General features: G+C 33.8%; 1 non-coding gene across 1 annotated transcript; it reads left to right on the plus strand.

Annotated features, from left to right (window-relative positions):
- Positions 1 to 6,847: 6,847 nt before the first annotated feature.
- Positions 6,848 to 6,929, plus strand: TRNAS-UGA (transfer RNA serine (anticodon UGA)). Its single transcript has one exon. It is a non-coding gene; the product is annotated as a tRNA-Ser (tRNA).
- The last annotated feature ends 2,652 nt before the right edge of the window (positions 6,930 to 9,581 follow it).

The raw sequence follows: 9,581 nt of genomic DNA on the forward strand, positions 1-9,581 counted from the left end.
GGTGTTCCAGGAATTTGATCTAAATCATTAGTCTTACAAAGACATATACTAATAACCCTAACAGGCTCGTTTTCGCCATAATTGAAAAACATTGCCTTTCCTTCGCTGTTGATAGGTATGCTTGTATATATATTTTTATTGCTGCTACATAAACTGAAATTGCTCCTTCCAAAATTAATATACCAATTTTCTAAGAAGTACGCATCCGTATATTCACTGTGTTGTCGAACATTTTCCATTGCATCTATAAGCTGTTCCGCAGTTGCCAATCCATACCTTGGAAGCTTTTCATTAAACTGACAACATTTCTTTTGGATATTACTATGAAGTTTTGCCAAAGCATTTCTAGCCGAATTTTCAACAGCATCCGCTCTTTCAAAGAGAATTTTAATCTGTAATTTTGAATGCTTTATGTGATCCTGGTTAAACATGCGTAAAATGTTTCTCAATTTACTAAGATCAGCCTGCATTTTTGCCATCATCTTGTATTTCTGAATGTAATTTTTCCCTTTGTCCTTATGCGTTCTTCGGTACAACCTCGCAGAGAATTTAATTTTTTTATTATAGCTTTTGTCACCTATGTATCTATCCATTATTCTGGTAGCAAGTTTTTTCTTATGTTTGTTTTGGTAATCTTTATCGTTATCATACCGTTCCTTGCTCTTTTGTTTGGCTGTCTCAATTTTTGCATGTCTATAAACTTCATCATTATAATAACGCTGTTTGTCACTATCAGTTTTTGCATGTCTATAAACTTCATCATTATACTAACGCTGTTTGTCCCTATCAATTTTCGCATGTCTACAAATTTCATCATTATAATAACGCTGTTTGTCACTATTAATTTTCGCATCTCGATACGCCTTGTCAGTTGAATACCTTTGCTTTTTTTTCCAAGATGCTATCTCTGTTTTTTGTATAATACTGTTTTTTTAAATTACGTATAACTCGCTTAGAAGGCATCTTATTACAAAACAAGAAATAATATTCTAATCTAATTAACACTTCTTAAGACTCGTATCGAGTATCCATAATCTAACAAAAAGTAAAACTAATTTTTAAATTTTCAGGTATTTTGTTAGTTAAAATGAAAAGATTAAAATTATTGCTCAGATATCATAAATATTTTTGCAGTTTACATAATAACTTTAGCGATTCTAAACTGAAAAATAAAATATATTAAAAAATTGAATTTTTTGGTCTGAAACTACATAGTAAATTCCACATCGGGTAGTTAGAACCTAACCAAAAATAAAACCAATTTTAACATTTTAAGGTATTTTTCTAGCTTGAATTGAAATATTCGAACTATTGCTCGGATACCATGGATATTTTTGGAGTTTACACAAGCTGCAAAGATCGCACAGGCTGATCTTCTTAAATTGAGAAAAATTTTATGAATGTTTTACCGGGATTACGAAAAATATACACAATTAAAGATTAAAATTATCTCTGAAAGAATGGATTTTGTTGGAAAAAAAGTCAGCTAGAGATGCTTTCGCAAAAATTCATAGTTATTTCCAGAAGAAATGTTGCATGTTTAGTGAAAAGCTCCCAAGGTATGGACCGGCAACTGTGGAACAATTTACAGATGTAATGGGAAATCTTATACATCACTGTGAATATATGGAGGCATAATTGTCCTTTATTTAGTTTCAGCTTAAATTCGATGATCGAGCCTTTATGTAATACTAACTACATCCAACGACTATGACGTCATTGATCAATATTGTATATAAAAAATTTAGTTTTTCGTAAAAAACAATAAATTTTTAATAAAAAATCAAGTACAAATGGCTCTAGATCTAGAGATTTCCTTTAAAATGAGCCATTGAACAACTCTCTAAGATGTTCCAGTGCCAAGCTATCTGTGGAAAAGAAGAAGAAGAAGAAAGAAAAAAGTATCCCGTTTGTGGAGAATAACGTGATTAAAGTCAATTTTCTTGATTTTCAAGCCAATATATTTTCTTTTTTTATTCAAGCCAAAGGGCGATAAGTTTCCTTTGTAGGGGTTTCGGACAAGGCGGTTCTAATGGTGTACTTTTTGTTTTGATCTGACTCTTTTTTTAGGAGTTAGGGGTTTTTATATTTCTTAACATTGGACGTGATCGTCTCTCACTAGGCTGCTAGCTACTGCTGCAACCCGGATTGCTAACTACCGCTGCAATCCGGATATAATTTAAAGTCTCCGATTACAGTCGTATATCAGTTACTATGGGCGAGAGATTGTTCTTTACTGTAAACCAAGCTATCTGTGGAAAAGAAAGAAAAAAAGAAAAAAAGAAAGAAAAAAATATCCCGTTTAGGCAGAATGTTGTAGTAGCTGCCACTTTTCTTGATTTTCAAGCCAATATATTTCCCTTGCTGTTCAAGCCAAGGGACAGAAAGTTTCCTATACATGGGTTTCGGACAAGGCGGTTCTAATGGTGTACTTTTTGTTTTGATCTGACTCCTCTGTTAGGAACTACGGGTTTTTATATTTCTTAACATTGGACGTGATCGTCTCTTACTAGGTTGCTAGCTACCGCTGCAACCCGGAAATGTATGCAATTGTTTGTTATTCCAATGATCGTCTTTTAATGTAACAAAAGTGACTAGATGTAGCAATTTTCTTTAATATGAGCTATTATACAGCTCTCTATGATTTTCCAGTGCCCAGCTAGCTGAGGAGAAAAAAAGGCGGAAAGAAAAAATATCACGTTTGGAGAATAACGTAGTTAAAGTCAATTTTCCTGATTTTCAAGCCAATATATTTTATTTGTTATTCAAGCCAAAGGGCGGTAAGTTTCTTTTATAGGGGTTTCGGACAAGGTGGTTCTATTGGTGTACTTTTTGTTTTGATCCGAATCTCTTTTCAGGAGTTATGGGTTTTTATATTTCTTAAAATTGGACGTGATCGTCTCTTACTGGGTTGCTAGCTACCGCTGCAACCCGGAATTGTTTTTTTAACTTGCGTGTAGCTTGCTTTGATTTAACCATTATGTAATCATGAATGAGACCATTTACATCTTTGTCGCTTTTTATATAGTAATTATGACGTTATGGCGTAATGATTTTATTTCATGCATCATGGCGTAATGATATTATTTCTTGACGTCTTCAGAAATAACCAATAATGTCGTGTTTTTCTATTCACGTCATAGCTCTAATTAAACTATGGTGACATTCATTATTTATCTAGTAGGGTTTCAGACAAGGTGGTCCTAATGATGTACTTTTGTTTTGATCTGACTCTATATTTAGGCGTTCTGGGTTTTTATATTTCTTAGCATTGGACTGATCGTCTCTCACTAGGTTACTAGCTACTGCTGCAACGCTGATTCACATATATAGTTATGAGAGGCAGCGTGGCCGAGTGGTCCAAGGCACTGGTGTTAGCCACCAGTCTCTTCGGAGGCGTGGGTTCAAATCTTATCGCTGGTATACGATTATGATTTATGTGCAAAAATCAAATATATTTGAAAAGACTGCAGTATGAAAAGACATAAAAAGTGCAGTTTTTTAGTGGAAAAATTTATTCTCTTTTATAAATAATTTACTTCAGTTACAAAAGATTTGTAACCCAATGAATTTTCTTTAAAATAAACCATTGAACAACTCTCTAAGATGTTCCAGTGCTAATCTATCTCTGGAAAAGGAAAAAAAAAGAAGAAAAACAAAATATCCCGTTTAGGCAGAATCTTGTTGTAGCTGCCAATTTTCTTGATTTTCAAGCCAATATATTTCCCTTGCTGTTCAAGCCAAGGGACAGAAAGTTTTCTATATAGGGATTTCGGACAAGGCGGTTCTAATGGTGTACTTTTTGTTTTGATCTGACTCCTTTTTTAGGAGCTATGTGTTTTTTATATTTCTTAACATTGGACGTGATCGTCTCTTACTAGGTTGCTAGCTACTGCTGCAACCTGGATGAACACTATCAGTCTTTTAGGTAAAATTTACTAACCTTTACTATAGTTAAGTGGCCTATAAAATTTAGTATAGGCAAGAAGTCGTTCTTTATTATAAATTATAGTACCGCTGCAACCCGGATGATCATCTCTTACTAGGTTGCTAGCTAACGCTGCAACCCTGATTTTGGAATACTTATGTGAAGTTCTATAATACTTCAGTTACTATGGACTACAGTTTGTTCTTGAATATAATTTTAATCTGAATCTTTCCTCAGGAGTTATGGGTTACTTTAGTTTTTGCTATGGGGCGTGATCGTCGCTTACTAGGTTACTAGCTACCGCTACGACCCGGATTATATAAAAAAAAACTAATTGACAAATACCATTTATGATGAACTATATAGGTCCTTTATGTAAGTTGCTAGCCACTGCTGCAACCCGGATAATAAACTGATTACAGTTGCTAGCTCTCTGAAATAATAAGACAAACCTCAAACAATCAAGTAGCTAACTAATTCCAATGTATGCAATTGTTTGTTATTCCAATGATTGTCTTTTAAAGTAATCTTTTAATATAACTAGCTACCGCTGCAATCCAGATTCTTTGCTATATGATTACAAATAGGAAAAAGCCTACGGCTTTTTCTTCTTTGAAATAGTAAGAGACGAACCTCAAACAATCAAGTAGCTAACTAAGTCCAAAGTATGCAATGGTTTGTTATTCCAATGATTGTCTCTTAATGTAATCAGGCCAAATGACAGAAAGCTTCCTCTACAGGGGTTTCAGGCATGGCGGTTCTAATGGTGTACTATTTGTTTTGATCTGACTTTTTTTAGGAGTTATGGGTGTTTATATTTCTTAACATTGGACGTGATCGTCTCTAACTATGTTGCCAGCTACTTCTGCAACCCGGAAATATCTTGTGAATAGATCTTTTCAGTTAAAATGGGGTAGAGGTCGTTCTTTGCTATAATCAATTTCTTTTAGTTTGTAATTCAGCTATCAATAAAACCCATGATACCGACGATACTTACAAAATTCCAATTTACAGTATCGATCTTTTATGTATAATTTTATGTGGGAAGAACGCAACAGATTTTAGAAAATAGGCTACAGCAACACAAGAATGCAATAGATTGCGCTCTAAAACAAAACAAAACACCAGAAACGTTTGAGTCAGCTGTTGCAGAACATATTTATAATTTTCCTCATCACAGTATTTTATTTGATCAAACAAAAATAGTAGATACGTCTGTAGGACTTTTACAAAGCTTCAGGGAAATTATAGAAATAAAAAAGATAATGTATGGGGGTATTATTATCAATAGAGACGAAGGGAATTTTAGGATCAATTCGATTTTTAATAGTTTAATTAAAAAGCACGTAAAATTTTCAACCAGTACTATTTTTGATAATAGTTCGGATACGATTGATGACCTTACGGACAAAGGTCAGACTGGGTTAAATGCTGGGAAAGGTAAACGAACTGCAGCTAAGCTTGCAAGCAAACGAATCTGTTAAACTTATAATTCAAACATTGGGTGATGAGCCTGTGAGATCTATTTAGTGGTTATGGGCTGGGGGTTAGCTCATCTATATTGTTTTAGTTGAAGCATAAATATACTCTCATTTTTTTATGGATGTCAATTTATATTCTGTGAGAAGGTGTGTCAATATAAGCATTCAAATGTATACGGCAGTGAATGGAGTTTGTTTATTTAATATGTGAGTTTTCTTTTCCTATTTATTTATATTTTTTCTTTTGTTTTGTTTAGTATGTTTTTTATGTTTATGTAAGAATTTTTTTCCATTAAGAAAGGCTCCCGGATGTGGGGCTGAAATATTCGGAGTATTTGTGTTTAATTAAATGGGTTGTATTCACTGCTTTATAGAAATTAAAATCCGTTTTTCTTGTTTAATTTTTTATATATGTACTGTTGTATAAGAGTGTGGATTGGAATGATTATTTTGATATAGCCTATTATGTTCAGTTCTAAAAGGGATTTTTTTTCAAGATTAAAAAATACCGTAATTTAGTATTATAAAAATGATATTATACCTATACCCTGAATTAAACTGAAAAGAATGTATCATGAAAAATTAGGAATTCAATAATAACCATATCTATATTAAAAACATGAAAAGGGGGATCTGATTAAAAGTCAGATTTCAATAGCAATCATATTTATATTTAAAACTTACAAATCCAAGCGGCTGTATCAATTTTGATTTGTTTCACCATTTACCATAACCTAGAAGGACATGATCAAAAGGACCAACCTTGATAAAACCGTGAAAAGGGGGATGGTTCTTGGCTAGTACATGTCCTATTGCATAAGAGTCTTGATTGGAATGATTATTTTTATATAGCCTATTATGTTTAGTTCTAAAAGGGAATTTTTATCAAGATTACAAATATCTTAATTTAGTATTATGAAAATGACATTATACCTATACCCTGAATTAAACTGAAAACAACGTATCATAAAAAATTAGGAATTCAATAATAACCATATCTATATTAAAAACTCATAACTTTCAAGCGGTCGTGGCCGAGTGGTTAAGGTGTCTGATTCGAAATCAGATTCCCTTTGGAAGTATAGGTTGGAATCCTACCAGCTGCGAAACTTTTTAGCCGTTTAACCATTTACCACAATCTAGAAGGTACAAATCTAGATATGTACGGTTGTATAAGAGTGTGGATTGGAATGATTATTTTGTTATATCCTATTTTGTTTATTTCCTAAGGTTATATCTTTTCAAGATTACTAAGGCCTTAATTTAATACTTTATAAAATTATATTATACCTATACCCTGAATTAAACTGAAAACAACGTATCACAAAAAATTAGGAATTCCATAATAACCATATCTATATTAAAAATTTAATATAGCGGTCGTGGCCGCTATATTAAAGCGGCCACGACCGCTTTAATATAGCGGTTTATTTTTCAAGCGGTCGTGGCAGAGGGGTTAAGGCGTCTGATTTGAAATCAGATTCCCTCTGGGAGCGTAGGTTCAAATCCTACCGGCTGTGAAAATTTTTTATCCGTTTAACCATTTACCCCAATCAAGAAGGAATTGATCGGTTAGCATATTTCCTGTTGCGTAAGAGTGTGGATTGGAATGATTATTTTGTTATAGCCTATTATGTTTATTTCATAAAGGGGATTTTTTGTCAAGATTACAAAGGCCTTAATTTAATACTTTATAAAATGATATTATACCAGTACCCTGAATTAAATTGAAGACAATGCATCACAACCAAACACGAACTCAATAGTAACCATATCTATATTCAGAACTCATAATTTTCAAGCAGTCCGGGCCGAGTGGTTAAGGCGTCTAATTAGAAATCAGATTTCAATAACAACCATATTTATATTTAAAACTTACAAATCCTAGTGGCTGTGAAAGTTTTGATTTAATTCACCATTTACCATACTCTAAAAGGACTTGATCAAAAGGACCAACCTTGATAAAACCATGAAAAGGGGGATGTTTCTCGGCTAGTATATGTCCTATTACATAAGAGTCTTGATTGGAATGATTATTTTGATATAGCCTATTATGTTTAGTTCATAAAGTGAATTTTCATCAAGATTACCAATACCTTAATTTAGTATTAAAAAAATTATATTATACATATACCCTGAATTAAACTGAAAACAACGTATCATAAGAAATTAGGAATTCAATAATAACCATATCTATATTAAAAACTTATGATTTTTAAGTGGTCATGGCCGAGTGGTTAAGGCGTCTGATTAGAAATCGGATTCCCTCTGGGAGCGTAGGTTCGAATCGTAGCGGCTGCGAAAATTTTTATCTGTTTAACCATTTACCACGATCTAGAAGAAGATGATGGGTTAGCATATGTACTGTTGTATAAGAGTGTGGATTGGAATGATTATTTTGTTGTAGCCTATTATGTTTATTTCCTATAGGCGATTTCTTTTCAAGATTACAAAGGCCTTAATTTATTACTTTTATAAAATAATATTATGCCTATACCCTAAATTAAATTGAAAACAATGCATCATAACCAAATACAAACTAAACAGTAAGCCTATCTATATTCAGAACTCATAATTTTCAAGCAGTCGTGACCGAGTGGTTATGGTGTCTGATTATCAATAACAATCATATATATGTTTAAAACTTACGAATCCAAGCGGCTGTGACAATTTTGATTTGTTTCACCATTTACCATAATCTAGAAGGACATGATCAAAAGGACCAACCTTGATAAAACCATGAAAAGGGGGATGGTTCTTGGGTAGTAAAAAAAGGATTCTATTTTAAAAATAATTTGTTGTAATTACAAAAAGTTCTTAACCCCATTAATTTCCTTTAAAATGAGCTATTGAACAACTCTCTACAATGTTCCAATGCCAAGCTATCTGTGGAATTACTAACCTATACTAGAAGTAAGTGGCGTATAAAATTTAGTATAGGCAAGAGGTCGTTCTTTATTATAAAACTTTGACAAAAACACATAAGGGGAATTAAGAATATCAAGATGAAGATACAAAGTATCTTTTCATGGCTAAAGTCTTGCCAGTTGCAAGTTATGGTTGTGAGTTGAGGGGGACCGCTATGGTGAGGCACTCGGAGTCTCTGCAATTTATGTATTTAAAAAGGTTCTTGCCCTAGAAAATAATTTTAGTAGTTTATTCCTTAAAGGTGACCTAGGCTTACCGAATCTGCGTCACTTGAGAACTATACAGATGATAAGGTTTACTACTACTACTACTAAGAACTCACCGCAGCACCAAGCCGCCTGAGGCCAACACAGCTACACACGCTCCTCCTCCATCCCAATCTATTCAAAGCCTCCCTTTTTACGCCTGCCCATGAAGTTCCCATTTCCTTTAAATCTTTCTTTATGATGTCCCCCACCCTAGACAAGGACGACCTGATTTCCGTTTAGCCCTAGACGGTTGGCCGAAGACGCTTCGGCAATCTGTCATCCTTCATCCGCACAACGTGCCCTAGCCACCTCAACCTTTCTTTCATTATAGCCCTAGAGAGCGGTATTGAACCAAATTTTTCGTATAGCCTATTGTTTGAAATACGGTCAGTCAGCCGGGTACCCAGAACAATCCTTAAGCAATTTCTCTGGAAAACATCTAGCAAATCTTCATCCGCTTGTCGTAGCACCCATGCTTCAGAGCCATATTTGACCACTGTCATCACTGTAGCTTCTAATATTCCAATCTTGGTTTGCAGACTTATCTTCCTATTTTTCCAAACTTTTTTTAACTGTGAAAAAACACCATGAGCCTTGGCTATTCTACTTTTGCCATCTTCACTGCTCCAACCATATTTCCTAATAATACTACCAAGGTAAGTGAAGCTGTCCACCTGATCAGTCTTTTCATTACACAACTTTACCTTTTCATCTTCACTTATTCCTAGCCTTAGTGACTTAGTCTTTTAACATTAATTTTCAAACCTATTCTAGCACCCTGAACTCGCAAAACCTCTAAAACTTCATTCATTTTGCTGACCCTTTCTTCTAAGAAGCTTAAATCATCAGCATAGCCTAATCGAAGTCCAAGAGACTTTTTCATCCCCATTTGGTTCTGTGGTCTCCCATTGACTTTCCTATGCTCCTTAAGACAAAGTCCATCCAAATAATCCATAAAAAGGGAGATAGTACACAACCCCGCTTAACTCCTGATTC

The sequence above is a fragment of the Artemia sp. Qi Xiang Cuo genome, chromosome 5 (assembly GCF_049724085.1).
Source record: "Artemia sp. Qi Xiang Cuo chromosome 5, ASM4972408v1, whole genome shotgun sequence".
Lineage (NCBI taxonomy): Eukaryota > Metazoa > Arthropoda > Branchiopoda > Anostraca > Artemiidae > Artemia > Artemia sp. Qi Xiang Cuo.